This window comes from Triturus cristatus, chromosome 11 (genome assembly GCF_964204655.1).
Source record: "Triturus cristatus chromosome 11, aTriCri1.1, whole genome shotgun sequence".
NCBI lineage: Eukaryota > Metazoa > Chordata > Amphibia > Caudata > Salamandridae > Triturus > Triturus cristatus.
The window spans coordinates 335,467,325-335,489,528 of record NC_140594.1 but is presented as its reverse complement, the minus strand read 5'-3'; positions in this window follow the sequence as shown (position 1 = coordinate 335,489,528).

Genomic DNA, 22,204 nt, shown 5'->3' with positions numbered 1-22,204 from the left:
GATGCTGAATTCTGAGGCTAGACTAGCGCCTTCTTTATCTACTACACATGCACAGAAGTAAAGCTGTCCTGAAGCTATTTTGGACAGTGCAACAGTACTGCACTAGCGTGGCAAGGATGGCACGGGCCCTAGTGCAAGCATGGAAAATGGGCATTTCACTGCGGTAGGGGTGGAAAAAAACAGCAATTAACAGGGTTCCCTGGGCTCCGGTGCCACTGTGCCTGCTGCGCCAATGGTAGCTGTGCCCTGCTTCACTGGAGAGATGACGTTTCAATAACCACTGCAGATTCAGGATGTTTACCTGTTGGAGACATCCCTTTTGCACAGAGATTAAGTAAATTGCACAAAGTGTAGTTGGTGTGTTTGGGCAGATGGCAATGCAGCTAAAAATGGCTTCATTTAAGTGTTGCATAATTCCTTTCAACTTTGACTTTGAATTGTATTTCCACTTTACAATGTGCCACTGGCACAGGCAGAATTTACAGGGGAATTATCCACATGGGACAGGGCCTCATGGACCACTGTCAGGAATAAGCACTTTTAGCACTAGCACTTTGTAGGAATAACACTATGTAGGAATAATACTTTAGAACATAGCACATACAATCACTGTAGCACGAATTAGAAAATGTAGCGCACAACCAGTAACCACTGGTAACAGGTAAGTACCACCTACGCAACCCTAACCACTTTAGGAAAATATTACGCAGGGAACCATGAACTTACTAGCTGTAACCTACACTAGGAAAAACCCTCTCCTACGCATAGGCACAGTGAGCAATAAACATAGCATGAAGGAAAGGCATTTTTGCATCAACACACATAGATAAAAACAATCACGTACCCTAGGTGAGGGCACAACGCAAAAAAACTGTCCCCAGGCCAACCTGGCCTTTCAGGGGCTACAACGCCCTTCATTCAGCAGAGTCAGGGCAAGGCTGCGCACGCCGTCAAGGCAAAACCCCAAGCGCACAACCTGAACGTTGCAGCTGCCCAATAAGTGATGGGCAGCTGGGAAGAGGCTTGGGCACCACGGTGCCTTGGGAGCCCCCTCTGGGCTCTGGAATGGTGTATGCCACACGGTGGAGCCTCTCTGGGATCTTAAGGAAATTACCGGGCCAACCGTTGGAGCCTTCTAGGCTCTTAAACAAATATCCTGCCCCCGTAACGTTGGAGCATGCAATGCTCTTCAGGAATACTGCCCCCGGGGTTGGAGCGTCACGCGCTCTTTAGCAAACAATGTCCCCCTTCGTTGGAGCGACCTCGCGCTCTTCATAACAATCCGCCCGCGTTGGAGCCTCTCGGGGGCTCAAGGACACTGCCCCCGATGGTAGAGCCTCAACCGGGCTCTAAACAACAATGCGCCCTGCCTGGGAGCGACCTCGCGCTCTTAACAACAACCAGGCTGCCCCCACTCACCTGGACTCTGGCGGCTGCTCCGGTCACGGCGGGAGGCCCTCTGCTCCCCTCCGGCGGCGCTCCTTTTCTCAGCGCGGGGCTTCACCCGGGCCCCCTCCTGGGACCCGGGATTTGGGTGCGAAGACCACCGGCTCCAAGCTTGAAGACAGTCCTTCCCAGTGCGGGGTGGTCTCCCGCCTGGGTGGAGGACGCGGCGCTTCCCTTCCGGGCCTCGGCCCCGCCCACCCTAGGGCTGCCGGGATCCCCTTCCGGATCCCCGCGGGCAGCGCGGCGGACCAGGGTTCCCGGCGGCCGCAGAAACTACGGGGTAGGCTCCCGATAATTAAATCAAGAAAAGCGGCAAGGTCCCTGGCGGGGTGGGCACCCGCTAGGGATATCAATTCTTTAACGGTTGCAATGCGGGGTGGGCACCCGCGAGTAATAAATCTGCCAACCAGAATGACAGAAATAACTAAATAAGCGGGGTGGGCACCTGCCAGAGGCACTAGTCTGCGGGGTGGGCACCCGCTCCAACCCACAGGCAGAGCGGGGGAACCTGTACGTCGGGGTTCCCTCGTAGATTATCGTAGCGCCGCGCTGCTGGCCACAGATGCAGGCTCTTCTCAGCAAATAGGTATAGTGCTCACCAGGCGCTTTGAGCAAGGTCCAGCAACAAAAGTCCTGGCAAAGTTCAGGAAGGTAGGTAGGGGGCAAGGCTGGGCCAGGGGCCAGCTCACTGGGCCCTCCAGGCAGGAAGGCAGTCCCAAGTGGCGTTTCCTCCTGGCCTCCAGCAGCAGCAGCCCCCCTCAGATAGGATCCTGGAAGAGAACATTTTACTTGGGGTCACAGCCCCATTTTATACACAGGTTTACCTCTGTTTCAAGGTGCAGGGGAGGGGCGAACCAGTTACAACTGGTTCCTGAGCACTTTGTTTTGCTCATCCCCTCTCCCTATTCACAGAGCAGGCCAGGGTCATCAGTCACACCACAGGGAGCGGAGCCAGCATTGTGGGGGGAAAGCCCAGCTCTATTCAGGTCCTAGGTGTACTCCTCCCACCCATCTGGCTGCTGATCTCCCCATTCACCACTGGGTGACTCCTCCTGACTCTGGGGATTCCCTAGCTCATCACATGACCTTAGCCAGCCAATCATGCGACAGGCAGTCACTGCACATTTATGCCAGCGTCTAGAAGTGGCACTTTCACACTAGCTACATGGACACCGCACACATCATCGCACAGCATTTCATCACACGAGTCCGCACATACCAAACTCGCACCTGCACTCCCCACGCATCAGGACTACCAGGGACATATACATTCCCCCATGCATTCCTACGGGAGGGCAGGCCAACCTCACTACACGCACGCACTTTACCCTGGGACACAGTGGTAAAGTGCACAGAAACCAAAAATCACTACCACCAGGTCATCATTAACAGCAAAAAGATTCAGGGGTAAACCTGCCAGAAGGGCCAAGTCCAACACAACCCCCTTCCAGCCAAAACGCAGGGTAGACCAATCAACACCGTGATCGTCTTCCCTGCTTGGGGCGATAAAACACGGACGCAGGCCCGCAACGGCAGGGGCACTCTCCGGTTTTACGCCACTCTGAACTCACGTGGTTCCCTCTGAAAAAACTCGGCGGACTAACTGGGCTACCCCACTGGTACTCCTCAGCTGTCCGCAGCCAGGACCAGGCCCTAGGCCATCCAGGTGCCACTGGTCCTTGCCTAACCACAGAGTGGGGGGTAGTAAACCCTGGCTCATAGCAACCATTCTCCACTCTACCCGTCATCAGGGCAGTTCTAAACTGCCACTGATCCTCCAGCCTAGGGTCTGTACCCTGAAGCTGACCAAAAGTCACGGGCGAGTCTCTCCTCCCCCTACCTCTTCTTCTAGGGTTCCGTCCTCTCTTCCTCTGAGAGGCACCCTCATAACTCAACTTTCCCACCAGCTCAGGACCTCTCCCTGAGAACTGGTCTCCCAACCTAGGGTTTAACCCCTCAGGTTGCACCGGGGTCAGAGGCGAGGACTCCCTCCCCCTGCACCCCCTTCCAGAGTCTGGCACCCTCCCAACTGGAGTGGTGCCCCTAACAGCTACATCGGTCACGACACTGCTTACAGTTGACCTTCCCTCCAGGTCAGGCTGATCCTGAACCTGGCTTCCCAACCAGGGGTCTAAACCCTTTGGCTGAGTACTTGCCTGGCACTCCAGGACTTCTGGGGACTTACACACCATCCCCCCGAGAGTAACATATGCCTCATATGTTGCTTGACAGTCTGCCTGGCGCAGATCTCCCGTCCCCTGTCCACCTGACAGTGCGCGAAGATCCCCCAGGACAGCCGTGTGGTCACCATGGTCACCTCTAGGAGACTCAGCCCTCCCGGCTGGTCCCTGACCCACTGGCTCCTCCACCGGGGAACACAGCCCCATGCCACTCCTCTCGCTGGACTTCTGTACCCTCCCTACTGGAGCGGTACTGCCAGACATCAGAACCACGGGAGCTCTACTTACAGATGCTCCAGGTTCTCCATACCCTCGGTGATCCTCCTCAAAGGGACTAACAAGACAGCCTAGGCCCCCAACCTGGTGTTCCCTGAAGAAACCATCCAGGCTCTGAGACTGGGTTTCGGGCCTCTGGGGACTCGAAGTCACCCACTCACTCCTACTCCACTGAGACAGGACATGAGCCCCTACACCCCTCTCACTACTCTGGGACCTAGCTGGGCTACTCTGAGCCCAATACTGGACTGGAAGCTACTTGAGCCACTACTGTTGGAAGTACTCTCCCATTCCTCATCAGAACCTTGGGCCCTTTCCCAACGGTCTGCTTTTATTGCCAGGGTCCAAGGATCCAAGGTGTCACATCCCCACAGGTGTTCGCACAACTCGGGATAACAACTACTGAGCAGCTGCTCTTTGATAACCAGATCAAACAGGGCGTGATAGGTACATTTGTTGTTAAGTATCAGCCAATCGGTCAGTGCAGCATCACATACATCCACAAACTCGTCCCAAGACTGGTGAGACAGCTTCCTACTGCCCCTGAATTTCAACCTATACTCCTCTTCTTGGGGAACAGGTACCATACTATGGGAATGGGACTCTCTGCACTGCACTCTATATTGCTGCCACCACTGGACTCTACCCTCCATGGGGAATCCAGACAACTACAACTGCGCTCAGGGGACAAACTACCCTCCAGAGCTAATTTCTCCCTGGCGAAGGCCCTCTCAGCCTCTGCCATCTGTTTCTGAGCTAAGACCCTCTCGGTCTCAAACTTTTTCTCCTCCACACCCAGCTGCGCCATCTCCTTGGCATGCTCTAACCTGAGCTTCTCCATGGCCAGCTGATGCTCCCTTTGTTCCCTCCTATCTTCCCACTCCTCTGGGGACAGGGAAAGGAATGGGGTGCTGCTCCTGACACTGGACCCAGCAAGGGACTCCCTATCTATGGGGTCTTCACTATCTACTGGCGTCCCTGTCAGGTCATCTTCTTCCTCATCTTCAGATTCCTCAGGGCTCCCCTCAGACCCACCACCCTCTTGGCGTGGGGCCCGGGCCCTATCTTCCTCACTGCGCTCACGTTCCCATTCATCCTTTTGCCATAGGATCAGGTTGTCCCTCAGTTTGGACTGGGTGTCTGACTCACCCACCTCTATGTCTCTCTCTTCACAGAACCTGACCAACTCTAACATACTGTATCTAAACAGACCACAGAAATTAAAAGCAGGCTCCATTTTGGCAGACGTTCTCGAGAAAAGTTCAACACAAGGAACCTGGGTGTCTGAGCTAAAACAGGAGTACACAATTCAAAAAGGACACCTTTAGGAGAGGAAATAATGGAACTCAAAAACAATAATCCCCAAAATGTGATTATCTAAAATGCAGAGTTTTGTAGTGCAGCCAGTTGCTGCTGCGGTACAGCGCAAACGCAAGTCCTATCCCACCGCTGATCACCAATGTTAGAAATGGCGATTTCTGGTTGGCTAGGGCTTGCGCCAAAGCCAGGCAGAAACCACCACTCTAGTCAGGGCTGGGGAGTTACACGACAAAGATAACCCCTGCTCACCCCCTTGGTAGCTTGGCACGAGCAGTCAGGCTTATTCCGGAGGCAATGTGTAAAGCGTTTGCGCACGTACCCAGCAACAACACCCAAGGCCCACCACAAAAGAAAATCCACACAAGGTTATATATAAAAATAGCCTTTGAATTATACCAAACACATTATATAATAAATACACACTTTACAATGTGCCACTGGCACGGGCAGAATTTACAGGGGAATTATCTACATGGGACAGGGCCTCATGGACCACTGTCAGGAATAAGCACTTTTAGCACTAGCACTTTGTAGGAATAACACTTTGTAGGAATAATACTTTAGAACATAGCACATACAATCACTGTAGCACGAATTAGAAAATGTAGCGCACAACCAGTAACCACTGGTAACAGGTAAGTACCACCTACGCATCCCTAACCACTTTAGGAAAATATTACGCAGGGAACCATGAACTTACTAGCTGTAACCTACACTAGGAAAAACCCTCTCCTACGCATAGGCACAGTTAGCAATAAACATAGCATAAAGGAAAGGCATTTTTGCATCAACACACATAGATAAAAACAATCACGTACCCTAGGTGAGGGCACAACGCAAGAAAACTGTCCCCAGGCCAACCTGGCCTTTCAGGGGCTAAAACGCCCTTCGTCCAGCAGAGTAAGGGCAAGGCTGCGCACGCCGTCAAGGCAAAACCCCAAGCGCACAACCTGAACGTTGCAGCTGCCCACTAAGTGCTGGGCAGCTGGGAAGAGGCTTGGGCACCACGGTGCCTTGGGAGCCCCCTCTGGGCTCTGGAATGGTGTATGCCACACGGTGGATCCTCTCTGGGCTCTTAAGGAAATTACGGGGCCAACCGTTGGAGCCTTCTAGGCTCTTAAACAAATATCCTGCCCCCGTAACATTGGAGCATGCAATGCTCTTCAGGAATACTGCCCCCGGGGTTGGAGCGTCATGCGCTCTTTAGCAAACAATGTCCCCTTCGTTGGAGCGACCTCGCGCTCTTCACAACAATCCGCCCGCGTTGGAGCCTCTCGGGGGCTCAAGGACACTTCCCCCGATGGTGGAGCCTCAACCGGGCTCTAAACAACAATGCGCCCTGCTTGGGAGCGACCTCGCGCTCTTAACAACAACCAGGCTGCCCCCACTCTCCGGGACTCTGGCGGCTGCTCCGTTCACGGCGGGAGGCTCTCTGCTCCCCTCCGGCGGCGCTCCTTTTCTCAGCGCGGGGCTTCACCCGGGCCCTCTCCTGGGACCCGGGACTTGGGTGCGGAGCCTACCGGCTCCAAACTTGAAGACAGTCCATCCCAGTGGGGGGTGGGCTCCCGCCTGGGTGAAGGACGCGGCGCTTCCCTTCCGGGCCTCGGTCCCGCCCACCCTAAGGCTGCCGGGATCCCCTTCCGGGTCACCGCGGGCAGCGCGGCAGACCAGGGTTCCCGGCGGCCGCGGAAACTACGGGGTAGGCTCCCGATAATTAAATCAAGAAAAGCGGCAAGGTCCCTGGCGGGGTGGGCACCCGCTAGGGATATCAATTCTTTAACGGCGGCAATGCGGGGTGGGCACCCGCGAGTAATAAATCTGCCAACCAGAACAGCAGAAATAACTAAATAAGCGGGGTGGGCACCCGCCAGAGGCACTAGTCTGCGGGATGGGCACCCGCTCCAACCCACGGGCAGAGCGGGGGAATCCCTACATTGGGGTTCCCTCGTAGATTATCGTAGCGCCGCGCTGCTGGCCACAGATGCAGGCGCTTCTCAGCAAATAGGTATAACGCTCACCAGGCACTTTGAGCAAGGTCCAGCAACAAAAGTCCTGGCAAAGTTCAGGAAGGTAGGCAGGGGGGCAAGGCTGGGCCAGGGGCCAGCTCACTGGGCCCTCCAGGCAGGAAGGCAGTCCCAAGTGGCGGTTCCTCCTGGCCTCCAGCAGCAGCAGCACCCCTCTGATAGGATCCTGGAAGAGAACATTTTACTTGGGGTCACAGCCCCATTTTACACACAGGTTTACATTGGTTTCAAGGTGCAGGGGAGGGGCGAACCAGTTACAACTGGCTCCTGAGCACTTTGTTTTGCTCAGCCCCTCTCCCTATTCACAGAGCAGGCCAGGGTCATCAGTCGCACCACAGGGGGCGGAGCCAGCATTGTGTGGGGAAAGCCCAGCCCTATTCAGGTCCTAGGTGTACTCCTCCCACCCATCTGGCTGCTGATCTCCCCATTCACCACTGGGTGACTCCTCCTGACTCTGGGGATTCCCTAGCCCATCACATGACCTCAGCCAGCCAATCACACGACAGGCAGTCACTGCACATTCATGCCAGCGTCTAGAAGTGGCACTTCCACACTAGCTACATGGACACCGCACACATCATCGCGCAGCATTTCATCACATGAGTCCGCACATACCAAACTCGCACCTGCACTCCCCACACATCAGGACTACCAGTGACATATACATTCCCCCATGCATTCCTATGGGAGGGCAGGCCAACCTCACTACACACACGCACTTTACCCTGGGTCACAGTGGTAAAGTGCGCAGAAACCAAAATCACTACCACCAGGTCATCATTAACAGCAAAAAGTTTCAGGGGTGAACCTGCCAGAAGGGCCAAGTCCAACACTGGTGATCTGCACTTGTTTTTCAAACTTGGCCTTGGTGACCCGCACTTTTCATTTTATTTTTAACTTGCCCTGACTCTACCTATAATGGGCCTTTTCTGATAGGCCCTGCTTAGACATGGTGTGAGGCGTTCTCTTCACCCACCCCAGTCACCGGTTCACTGGATAGTGTTAGTTGACACTTAAGAGCACTTAGTCGACCATTATCATGGCAGCACAGCACTTGTGAGGATGCTACTAAAGAAGAAGGCAAATGAATCACTGAAAGTCAGAAAACAGTTTCAGGCGCAGTAAACTGGGAGAGAACATCAGAACAACTGGCTTTTCTCCTATTTTGTTTATACGAAGATTAAAATAGCATTTTGTGGGATTTCCTTATAAACTAATTTTAGGATATTGAATGGAAGTGTCAAATTCTGAAATACTCCCAAGGATAAAAAACCTAAAAGACATTTTTTATCTTTATTAGTTTTTTAATACGGTTGTTCAGTTGTACATAATGTTTTCTTTGTTATATATAAGGTAACAAAAATACTTATAGCACTTTTTTATTACACTTTTCAACATGCTGCGCAGCAGCCACAATGCTGTACAGCATAGCTTAAAAATATTGGCAAAGCCAATAGCTCTTTCTAAACACTTATAAGGTCCCATTGCCATTGCTTGTTATTGGGAGACTTTGGAGAATGCCTGGTGGGTGGAAGCTTGTGGATCCATGCAGATTCCAGAACTTTCCATCACAGAAACGTGAGAAAAATGTGTTTTTTTTAAAAAGCTTGAGGTTTGCAAGGATTCCGGGTATCAGAACCTGGTCAGAGCCACACATGTTACCACATACTGGATTCCCCAGGATGTCTAGTTTTCAAAAATGTATAGATTTGCTTGGTTTCCTTTAGTGCGGGCAGTGCTATGGTACAACATCCACAGCTATGCACATTGCAAAAAAAGGGTCAGTTTTCACCGGAAAAAGTTGATGTGTCCACGTTGCATCGTGGGCCATTTCCTGTAACCGATGCTAGACCTACCCACAGAAGTGAGGTACAATTTTTATCAGGGGACTTTGGGGAATGCTGGGTGGGTGTAAGTTTGTGGCTCCCTACAGAATCCAGAACTTTCCATCACAGAAATGGGAGGAAAATGTGTGTTTTTACAAAGTTTTATGTTTGCAAGGGATTCTGGGTAAAAGAAACTGGGAAGAGCCACCCATGTTACCCCATCCTTGATTCCACCGCATGTCTAGTTTTTCAAAAATTTAAAGGTTTGCTAGGTTTCCTTAGGTGCTGGCAGAGTTAGGGTCCAAAATCCTCAGCTAGGCATTTTGCAAAAAAAGGGTCAGATTTCTGTGGGAAAATGTGATGTGTCCACATTGCATTTTGGGCAGTTTCCTGTAGTGGGCCCTAAGCCTACCTACAAAAGGTACTATTTTTATTGGGAGACTTTAGGGAATGCTGGGTGGGTGGAAGTATGTGGATCCAAGAAGATTCCTGGCCTTTCTATTACAGAATTATGAGAAAAATGTGTTTTCTTTTTTTCCCAAAGTTTGAGGTTTGCAAGTGATTCTGGGTAACAGAACCTGATGAGCCACAGAAGTCACCCCATCCTGGATTTTCCTGGATTTCTAGTTTTCAAAAATGTATAGGTTTGCCAGGTTTCCTTAGGTGCCGGCAGATTTAGGGTCCAAAATTCACAGCTAGGCCTTTTTGCAAAAAAAGGATCCGTTTTCACTGGAAAAATGTGATTGTCAACGTTGCGTTATGGGGCGTTTGTGGCTCCCCAGAGATTCCCGAACTCTCCATCACAGAAATTGTTTTTTTTTGGACAAAGTTTGAGGATTGCAAGGGCTTCTAGATAACAGAGCCTAGAGAGAGCCACACAAGTTACCCTATCCTAGATTCCCCAGGGAGACTAGCATTCACAATTGTATAGGTTTGCTTGGTTTCCCTAGGTGCCGGCTGAGCAGGGCGCCAAAATCCACCGCTAGGCACATTGTAAAAAAAAGAGTCAGTTTTCACTGGAAAAATGTGATTTGCTGTTTCCTGTTGCAGGTACTAGGCCTAACCACACATGCGAAGTAACATTTTTATTGGGAGACTTAGGGGCACACAGAATAGTAGTGTTATTATGAATTGACTTTCTTTGCCTTTCTGCCTTCCAAATATAAGACAACTTGTAAAACAGAAGTCATTTAAAAAAATGTCCTCTAGCTCACATTATTTTATGGGTACCCACAACTCCCGAAATGTGCAAAAAAACACTGCTTCTAAACTCTATATTTTGTTCCAATTTTGGAAATATATAGGTTTCCTTGGTACCTATTTTTCACTCTTTGTACTTTACCAAATAAATTGCTATGTACCCAGTACACAATGAAAAACCATTGCAAGACACAGCTGAGTCATTGGCTCTGGGTAGCTCATGTTCTTAGTAAACCTACATGTCCTATATATCCCCGCAACAAGATTTGTCTAGCGGATATAACAGTAAATTGATTTTAAAAATCTGCCATACTTAAAAGTTGTTACAGGTTAAAACGTTGGCACAAATTGCTGTTTTTTCCAACCCAGTTTCAATATTCTTTTATTTCAATTGTTAGGTTTCATAGAAAAACCTTCAAGGATCTGCACAAATGACCCCTTGCTCTACTGTGACGTCAGTATCGAGAAAGACCCTAAAGCTAAAAGGTCTTCAATTAGACTGGCAGATGAAGTGTTAAAACCTAGTGTAAGGATGCATCAACTAACTCTCACCTGTTTGGGGATGGAGCCTTACTTGTTATTCGCTCCTGGAACTTTTAATAGGATGCTTCTAACGAGATTTAGACTGGGTGTCGTTCATAGATCACTGTCAATACCAACTATGAACAACTGGACCCGAAATTTGATACCCTGCCTGTGTGATAACCACTCTGAGCAGTCTACGATTCCTCTAGTTTTATTCTGTAAGTTCTATACAGAGTTGAGGAGCGTGTGGTTACTTCCACTTTTAAAATCTTTGGGCGTAAGGCAATGTGGCCCAGCTTTTATTAGGTTGCAATTTTTGGAAGATGAACATACTGCGTGGAGGGTGGCTAAGTTTTTAAAAAAGGCACTTCAGCAGAGGAAAAGTATGGTATTTGATGTGTAAAGTAAGGGCATTGTCCTTCCTGATGGCGCCGATTTTAATGTTGTTGTGTAAATACATTTTGACCTGTTAAATTTATAATTACATTTTTATGTGTGTTATTGCATTGTGCTTTTATGATTGGTATAACAACAATCGAATAAAGCTGTAATGACTGACTGACCCCTTGCTGAATTCAGAATTTTGTCTACTTTTGAGAAATATAGAGTTCCCTGGGATTCATTATTGCTTTCACACCCATTTCTACCACTAACTAGAAAGAGGTTGAAAGGACAGAAAATAGGAAAAATAGGCTAAGTCACAGTAAAATGCCAAAACCATGTAAACATTTTTGGGTTTCTGCCAAAAGTCTGCCTGTTCCTGAAAGCTGGGAAGATGGGGATTTTAGCACTACAAACCATTTGTTGATACCTTTTGTAGGGAAAAAACATGTTGAAAGAAAAGGAGGAAAATTTGGCGTGGATAGCTTATGTGGACAAAAAGTTACAGGGGCCTAAGGTCCAACTACACCAAATGGCCAAAAAACAGCTGAGCACAGGAGGGGGGGGGGATGCCTAGCAGTGATGGGGTTTATGGACAGTTTGGTGAGTGTAGTTACCGATGGGGGGGGTTGTCCAAATTGGCATCTTAAAAAGACAGCTGTAGATGGAATGAATATAGCCGAGCCAGGAATACACAATGCTTTATCCAAGGTCAACCAATCTAAGATGATTGACTTGGTGAAATTAGTCAAATCTTTGACCCAAATAGAGAGTCAAAGCAGCAAGTGGTGAAGTGTGATTAAGTCAGCTTGGTACTGAAACCCTGCCTCCCTGTGTGTTATCTCTGTGGAGGCAGAGGTGGGTAAGCACAATAGGTGCTTGAGGAAACAATTTTCGTCAGTCTGAATAGCTTTATTGTTATAAAAAGCCCACTCGCCAGTCCGATATGTAGCAATAGCAACCACTCTATCCTTATATATTGCTAGCATATCTTTTATGGGTTGGGTGCCCAACTTCGCTGAAAATCTGAAGAGCCTGTGAGCACTTCTATTCATCTTCTCTCTAACATTTGTGGTTTTGTATAACCATGACCCATTACCTGCAATAGTGATACACAAGTAACAGAACGTTTCGACACTAGCTACTGGGGTATTATCAACATTAAAAGTTCTTCATTTCTTTGGCTTGGCCCCACAAAACATTGTATGGATTTTGGTTTTACTAACCACCAATGTTCTTGCAGAAATAAAATCCCCAAAGGTGTTCATTATTCCCTGTTAGTCCACCAGGGTCCTTGCCAGCAAAGCAGCATCATCTGCCTATAATAACACTGGTATAGGACTCCCAGCGACTCGTGAGGTGTCTGCTTGAACAACTTGAAGAGCCTTGTCCACACCATTGATAAACAGAGAGAACAGTAGGGGGGCAAGGACAAATCCTTGCTGAATGACTTTTTTCACTTTAAAATTCGTACCGCATTCGCCTCATGGACCAAAACTTACTTTACTCGATAATTTCTCATACAACCTTGCAAAAAAGCAGATGATCGGTACTAGGTGCACCGTGGGTGAGCAAGGTTGGCCAGAGGATAGAGTTATCGACTAGATCAAAGGCACTACTCAGATCTGAAAAATAGAGATACAATCTGCCACCTTTAGCACAAGTATATTTACTTATTAGCAGATCAAAATTCACACATTGCTCTATGGTCCCCACATTTTGTCTAAATCCAAACTGTACCGGGGAGATTATCAAATATTCACATACCCACCCTACTATCTTTAATAACACTTTACTCATCACCTTCGCCGAGGAGACTAAAAGTTATATTGGGAGTGGTTTTTCCGTTCAGATTTAGTGCCTTTTTTTGTAAATGGGCATAATAATAGACGTCCCCCATGATGGAGAAATGACATTAGTCACAGCCATATTAAACACTCTAGTTAAGATTGGCCCCCACAGATAAACAGCTGTTTTATAAACATCTACTGGTACCCCGTCAGGGATACTGTTTCTCCCTTTATATACCCACCCCTCCTCTTTGCGTCAGGCAAATAAAACATTTCTGTAATATGGACTACCTAGGCATCACATGTAATGTGAGATAGCAGCTCGGGGAAAGAGTCGCTCTTCGAAAATGGTAAATTAACTGTGTCCCCAAAAAGTTTAATACATGCTGCATCTGCAGCTTGAGAAAATTTAGCTGCCTCTTGTAACTTATTTTTCCTGACACAAAGGACCTTTTTTAAATTAGATCGAAAGGTCTTCTAAATGTGTTGTCTCTAGGGTGGCAGTGAAGGACCAGTTTCAGTTGTTGGGAGGCTATGGTGCATGCATGGTTAAACCATCCTCTACCTTGAGCATGTCCTGTTTTACCAGGGCGGATCAGTAGAGTGATGTTGATAAAACTGGAGAGTAACTGATTGGGAGTAACTTCATTCTCGAAACAGTAAAAAATATCTGTAAGGCTCCTAGAAATATGTAGGACCTTAAGCGGGTCTACTCTCTCCCACTTGATACTTACCTCGTTGGGTCTTATAGGGGTAATATTAGCAACAGTACTTGATGGAACTTCGCTAATTCTACCACAGAAAAGGACCATAAGTATGATACAATTGTGGTTACTCAATGCCAGCTGGGCAACCCTGGGTGTATTACACCAATTGCTTGCATTGGCTGAGATCAAAATATGATCAATAATTGTTGAGGCATTTCTTCCTAAAAATGTTTGTATCAGATCTCCATTATTATCGCAAGCACATTTAAGGAACTGTAAATCCAATTTAGTAATCATTGAATTCATTATACCCCCATAATCATTTTGCGGAAAATGTAAATAATCATCGCCATCCTGATTAATCACCCCTCAAACTTGTGTAGCGGACAAGGGGCAAGATTGAATATTAACATCTCCTACACATACAAGTAAAAAACTATTATTATATGTTGCCATTTCCTTGCTGCTGGCGAAGCGGAGGGTAGCTTGCAGGTGGGGTAGGGGCCGAGCCCCGAAATTTAAAGAATTGCTGGCTAATATGATATTTTGCCAAGAACAAAGCAACACATATGCAGAGCTGCTACCGCGGACCTCACGGCCCAGGGACATATGGGGGCCGCTGGTGGGGTATCTCTTGACGCATGGTCCCGAAGGGGACGTGACTGTGCTGAATACGACTGGAGGTGAGGGTGAAGTGGGGCCGACGCTGCTACAGTCACCCAATGCATAGGTGCTTCCTCCTGGCTTTGTGCAGACCACCTGACTGTCGTGGGACCACGGGAGTGGGCTGGGTCTCGAGTGTGGATGCTGGCTGCCTACTCTATTGTGATAAGCTTCTCCAATCGCTCAAGGGATATTGTCTGTACCTTTTGTACTTTGGATTGTATGCCTTTATCGCTCAACTGCACCTCTAACCCTGCTGGTGGTGGTATGCCACCTTGTTATGTAATTGTGTAAAACCATAAATAAAGTTTAAAAAAAATGTTTTAAAAAAAACTATTATTGATAGAACAAAGTAGTGTGTCCAAACCAGCATTAAGTGCTTAAAACACATTGATACATGTAAAATCAAATATATTATAAAATTAACCATGTTCCGTCTTCCTTTTTAAGTTAGCCATAATATTAGTGTGTGACCCAACTGTTACTTTTCCCTTGATATTAACTGAGAGCTTATTCAATATAAGACTCATGAACCCCCCTTTGGCCCTAACAGCAGGGGAGGGAATTCAGTCTTGAACAAATGTGATAAAAAACCCTCAAAGTAAATGAGAGCTATACACATGTTTCCTGAATAAGCCCTGTTTATTTTCTAATCCTCCTACATTCCATGAGGCAATTTTTGTATCTGACCTCCAGACCAGGGCAGAGATTACTAGATGATGACATATTTTGCTGTGTGACACTCAAGCGGATGTTATCCATATATTATTTCTGGGTGGCCACGGTTCGATGATTAAAGTATCACCAAGCAGAGGTTCCTGTATAAGATTGATACCATTGATAGCCGTACCAGTATCCGCTTTCCTGTCCATCGGAGTAAAGACCTCGGGGCTTATTTACAAGCCCCTTGCACTGCCAGTGCATCATGTTGCATGACGCACCAGCGGCGCAACCTGCTATGTGATATTTACAGGCACACCAAAAGCCACCTTGCATGGCTTTACGTGTGCTTGTAAATATGGCCCCTTTTCACACAACACTTTGCTTGTTAGGGGCATGACATGGGTGTTGCTGTGGGTGTTACCATGCAACACCTATGTCCACTGATACATTTCCAGATTTATGAACGATCTGAAACCTGGAAATGCGTCAGAATGCTATGCCACCCCAGGGGTGGCGTAGGGAGGCGCAACGAGGAGAAATGTTTTTATTTTCCTCTTTCAATGCATGCTGCATTCTACAGCACACATTGGAAGAGGAAATCACCTCAATTGGTTGTTTTTGTGCAGGGACCTTCCTTCACAAAAACAATCTCCCCACGACGCAGGTATCCTTGCACCATGGTGCAAGAATGCCTGTGCCGGGGTATGGCAGCAGGTTGTGTGCCTGCACAGGGTAAAGCACAGAGATGCAAAATATTGTTGTAAATATGTTGCATCCCTGTGCTTCGAAACTAACGCAGCACAGTGCAGCAAAATGACTTGCACCACCGTGCTGCGTTAGTTTCTTGTAAGTAGGGCCACTCATTGACAGCGGTGTGCCCCAAATCATGCCAATCGCTGTCCTGGAGGGCACTCAATATATGGTTCCTATTAGATAATATCAGAGCAGACTAGGTGGGAATTGTAAGCTTATGTTCTTGGGTATATTGCAAACCTCCCTCTCTGGAAACTGGATATTCTGTAGGTGTATATCAAAGAATCCAAGGGGCTGGAGTGATATATTTGGCTTCATCTTGAGCGGGGATATTACCTATGCCAGAACTTCCCTCACCCAATTAAAGTCCCTAAAGTTGATTATGATACAGTCCCCTTTCAAGTACTTCCTTAGGGGGCCAACCCAAATCAATCTCCTAGTTAGTAAAATGGATTGTGCACCCCCCATTGGGAATTGGCATTTCATGTGGAGGCAATGTACCGCTCTGTTCTTCAAATATTAATGGGTTTCTATTTGATAAGAACCAATAAACAGAGGGGCCCCCTAAAGGTATAATATAGGTAGAGATTCAGGGGAACAGACGAGTTCAACACGAAGAAAATATACTCTACCCTTTATATTAGAAAAAGTACAATGTATCAAGGATTTAAATGCAGGCTAGAGACACTCTGATAGAAACGAACATAGAATATATATACACACATATATAACAACTTTTTTTTATATATTTTGTACAAATTTTATTTCACTTGTTTTGTTATTTCATAATATACAAATCATACTTTATACATTTAATGAAATCTATGCAAAAAAGGAAAGAGAAAACAGGTTCCCAATAAGAAAAAGAAAACTAATCACACATACATTCATTCACATCCAAAAAAGACATTGATACAGAATCACACATGTGCACTGTTCATACTGGTGCAAACTGACAGCACTGAAAGGTCCCACCCAAAGAAAACAAGCATTTGCAATGCAATAGGTCTCGCATTTACAAGAGTTTAAGTTTTGGCATTGTAAATGACATTGCCTTTTATTTATGTGTTGATTTTAAAAACATAAATAAAAGGCATTTGCGTGTAACTATGTCGCACTGAGTGGTATTATGTGGAGTGTATTTATGTTGCATTGAATAGAGTAATTGTTAGTCTGATTATGTGGTACTGAGTGGTATTAAGTGGAGTGCATTTACGTTGCATTTAGTAGAGTGTAATTACGTGGTGTGTAATTATGTGGTACTGAGTGGTATTATGTGGAGTGTATTTATATTGCATTGAGTAGAGTGTAATTATGTGGTGTGTTATTACGTGGTACGGAGTAGTATTATGTGGAGTGTATTTATGTTGTATTGAGTAGAGTGTAATTATGTGGTGTGTAATTATGTTGCACTGAGTTGTATTATGTGGAGTGTATGTTGCATTCAGTAGAGTGTAATTGTGTGGCGTGTAATTATGTGGAACTGAGTGGTATTATTTGGAGTGTATGTTGCATTGAGTGCAGTGTAATTATGTAGCATATCATTATTTGGCACTGAGTGGTATTATGTGGAGTGTATTTATGTTGCATTAAGTAGTGTAATTATTTGGCTTGTAATTATGTGGTACTGAGTGGTATGTGAAGTGTATTTATGTTGCATTGAGTAGAGTGTAATTATGTGGCATATCTTTAGAGTTGAAACAACTCCATGGAGGGTGTCCAGGCACTAGAAGATAGAAAATAGGGCATGATAGATGGGCCGCAGAAAACAAGGTGCCCAGGGCTGAGAGAATAGCCAGGTACTTTTTACGGAAGGCTCTGAACGTAGCTCAAAAGGACCCAGAAAAGAAAACGACCCGCTACCCCGCTTTTCACTCCTAGCATATGGTACAGCCATAAGTGATGCATTAGCAAGTCAAAAGGTAAGAAGTAGGCTTAGGATGGATACACAATTGACGTTCTTCATAGAACATGTGGTGTGAGAAGCAGCATAATGCTTCTTTTTGGCTAGAGCCTGCTCCCCCCCCAATCGCCCAACCCCCTGTTTGAAGATCCCTGCCCTTAACCATCGTAAACTGCGGATGTTACCTTCCCATTACCACTGTGTAAAGGGATTCAGTCCTGCCCTCAACAGGAGTCAATCAATCAATAGCGCAACTATCACCCCTAGGGGTATCTGGGTGCTGAGACTGCCGGAGCTTAGTCAAAAAGCCAGGTCTTGAGTTTCTTCTAGAAGACTTCCAGAGTGGGTGCAGTCCGGGGGTAGAGGGGCAGGTCGTTCCAGGTCTTGGCGGAGATGTAGGAGAAGGAGCGCCTCGCACTGCGTCGGATGCGTGGGGCGAGGGCAAGTGAGGTGGAACGCAGGTGTCTTGAGGGCTGATGGAATTTCAGTTGCTGGTTTAAGTAGGACGGTCCTTGGCTGTTTAAGTATTTGTAGGCGTGCATGAGGAACTTTAACTGGCATCTCTTCTGAACTGGGAGCTAGTGGAGGTTTCAGAGTTTTGGGGTGATGAGTAAATCTCGGATTCTTTCTAGGGGGAAATTGATTGGAAAAATGTTTATGAATACTCTCAAGCTCTCACGTTTGCGAGTGTTCACAAACTTCCCTGGGTATCCTGGCCGAGGAATGACACTTACCCTTGCACACGTTAATTAAGTCATTACACATTTAGGTTGAACTTACAACCGTGAATGGCTTTGTGAATCTGCCAACACTCTGGACCTGACAGACTGTTCTCTAACGGGTTTTAGCTACAGTTTAGGAACAGATCACAATCGCAGTTGTAAAACTGGCAGAATCACACAACTTCTACAAAAGCAGCACTGTAAAAAGGAACACAAACCCCACACAGTCCGGTGGTTAACTTGTGCAGGCAGTTGCAGGTGCTGAGCATAGACACTCATTTAGAGGCACCCAATTTATTTTTCACTTCGGGCTTGAGAAAGGCAGACAGTGAAGAAAGTCGGAGGAAGAGAAGCACAGAAAAACAGCGAGAACGCAGGAATCGAAAAATAACTGTTAGTAAGACAAAGACAGAAGTGTAGGGGTGGAAGGAAGGAGCATGCGGTAGAATCAAGAAAAGGCCTGGGTATACAGCAAACATGACATTTTTGCTTCTTACCAAAAAAAAAGTTTTTATGCCCCAAAATAAAACACTGACACAGGCAATCGGTTATATGAGCTGTTGTGGAACGAGCATACCACGTTTGGAAATGAGCACCATATGCAATATATTACTTTTTGAGAAAACGTAAAATGTATTCTACATGTTCCACATAAGGTTTCTACCTTTCGCCAACTTGTCTAAATGAATACACATCATTCGTGCGGAACCTTTTTGTGTCCCGTGCTCCATACTCGAGCCGATCTGAGCGCTAACAATTTACAACTTGTCCTCTCCAGCGCAAGGTTTCCCAAGATCACACATATTACATGCTGAATACCAAACCTTCAGATCACATGCTTTAACTACTAAATCACAGCCCCTACTTGGGATGCTGTCGATGAAATTAGACAGCGCCCAGTGCCCGTTTTTGCAACACATGTTTGGGTCCTCAGGAACCGGTACAACTGCGCTCTAATGATTACAACCCGTGCTGTATACACAAGTTTGCGTATTCTCCTCCCAACAGCAATGTCGGTAAGAAATGAAGCAGCGTTATTTTAAGTAGTAAAGATGGATTTCAGGAATGGAGCCGTTAAAATGTTCCCCAAGATAGACTAACCTGTGTAAAAATAAATAATGTAACATAATAATGAGCATTTTTTTGTAAATACACCACAGTGAAAAAACACATATCTAACACACCTTGTCACCCATGAAGGTCTAAAATACACACCCCGGGTAGTGTGTGGTTTCTTGTGAAAATGGAAAAACATCACGTGTTAGAAAAGTGTAACCAGTTGTTTTTTAACAAAGTGACACAAATAGGCTTCGAGACGGTGCTTAGATTTGTGCATCTGCTTGCAGTGGTAGGACCAGCACTCATTTTGGAGGACAGAGCCTTTTCCCGCAATAATCGGACTCTGATCCAGAGGCAAAAAACGGAAAAGGAACAAGAGGCGAAAGATTAGATAAACAGTGAAAAAGGGAGAAAGGAGAGGCGGAAAAGAACCAACAGTGAGATGAAGAGAAAGGATGTGAAGGGTGAGGCGATAAAGAGGTAGGAGGTGAACTCAAGACTAGGCAGTCTTGGTATCTGGCATTTGGCAGCAAGAGCGGCAAGCAGAAAAAAAAAAACTTTGGCACTGAATTATTTTACAAATCAAGAACTATGCAGTCCATTTCTTAGTGCTATCAATCTGGCAGAGAAGGGAATAGAGAGGCTTAGTCAAAATGTTGATTTGCCGAGAATCACACAATTTTGTGAAATCGGGACGCTGGGGTTACAAGTTTCGTTTTTTGGCTCTAAACTTTACAAAATAACCTCATCACAAGCGTCCTGCTGGAGTCACCTAAAGGACAACTAATGGAACACTATCAGCATTTCGTTACCAATTAAAAAATGCGTGAAATAAAACAAACAAGCTTTGGCAACGCGGCCGCGAAAGTGACGCGGCCGCGAAAGTGAAAGTGATCGCTATCGTGATTACGATCGCGTGCTACGGAGGAAAGACACATGGCGCTGCGCGCGTGCACGTTCACGTGCACTGTAGCTTTAGGCCACGGCAGCACTTTGAAAAGCCTGTATACAAAATGTCTTGGCCAGATCAGCGCAAGCGCTGAATCAGGCGAGACCTAAAAACATATAGAATGTCTTCTAGTTTGTCTGTTCTGGTGCTGAGGTGATGCTGTGCTGATGCTCAGATGTTGCTGAGTTATACTAACATGGTTGTAAGGTGGTAGTGTGCTTGTGCACAGCTGGTGCTCAGTGATGCTTTGGTGGTGCTGTGCTGGTGCTAAGGTGATGCTGTAATGGTGCTGCTCTAATGCTGAAGTGGTGCTGCACTGGTGGTGTGTTTATGCGGAGGTGGTGCTGAGTGATACTGGTGTGTTATTTAGTGATGCTGAGGTGGTGCTGAGTGTTGCTTTGGTGGTGCTCCGGTGATGCTGTTCTGGTGCTCAGGTGGTGCTGAGTGATGCTGTGATGGTTCTTAGGTGATGCTGAGGTGGTGCTGAGTGTTGCTTTAGTGGTGCTCCGGTGATGCTGTTCTGGTGCTCAGGTGGTGCTGAGTGATGCTGTGATGGTTCTTAGGTGATGCCGAGGTGGTGCTGTGGTGGCGTTGAGTGATGCTGTGGTGACGCTGAGTGACGCTGTGGTGACACTGTCATGGCGCTGAGTTGGTGGTGCTGCACTGATACTGAGGTAGTGCTGCGTTGTTAGTTAGCTGGCACTGCACTGTGTTAGTGCTGAGGTGTTGTTGCGCTGGTGCAGAGGTGGTGCTGCGCTAGTAGCGTGATTACAGTTGCCAAGCGCTCACAAATTCTAGTCCTCTGGGTAGCAGATTTATAATAATGGGACAATATGTTAGGGCAGTTTTCTGGACATCAGAGTTTAAGTCGAAGGTCTTTTGTGATGAGTAGTTTTACATGCAACCTTACGGGAGATTGGATTGTTGGTTGCTATGCTTTTGTTAGTGAGGGCAGGAGCTATAGGATGTAAGGTATGGTAAGTGTTGAGTATTGATGGAGCAGACCGCTCTCATTAAAGAATCCTTTCCACATTATTCCAGTGTGTGTGTGTATTCCATCTTACCTGAACTGCACCCCATCGAATTCCATCCATACGTATTCCCTTGTTGCTGTTGTGGGTGTTAGCGGACCAGAGGCAGCACAATTCATTCACACCTAATCTTTGACGCGATCTTTATGTTAACACAAAATACATGTGTATACAAACTCATGCAAGGTGCAAACGCAATCAATGTGAATTGGAATGGTGTCAGTTACCAAAATTGGGGCCAGGGTGAGTAACAGTGCAACAAAAGCGCAGTTGTGTTGTAAGCAAGGTGATAATTTGGGCATGGGGGGTGGGGGAGGAGGCAGGTGTACCCCCGGACTGGTTGGGTGCATGGTGCAGTGCAAAGGCCTGCCAGAGTAGCAATTTGGTACTGTAAGTTAGAGTGCGGGTCTTTGGAGAGTAAAGGTGATGGTCAGAGAGTCAGGGTCCATCATTAGAGAGAAGGTGACGCTGCCGCTGCTGCAGTATCAGTATGGGAGTTTTTTGTCTGGGTTTTTGTCAGTAAGTTTAGGGGCTAGCTGGAGCTAGGGATGCTAGCGTAAAGGAGGTACTTGGGGTGCTGATGGATGTAGGAATGGAAGATGTGCTGGGTACTGGGGGGTGGGAGTAGGCATGGGCACTGAGCTGTGCTTGTCCCACAAGGAGATCAGTGCCAGGGATGGCGATGCCCGTGCTTGCCCGCAAGCGCCAAAATAAGTACAAGTGAGGTTAGAGTGAGGGAGGGAGCCCAAGAGAGTGCAGCAGCAGAACACACCCTTCAGTGGCATT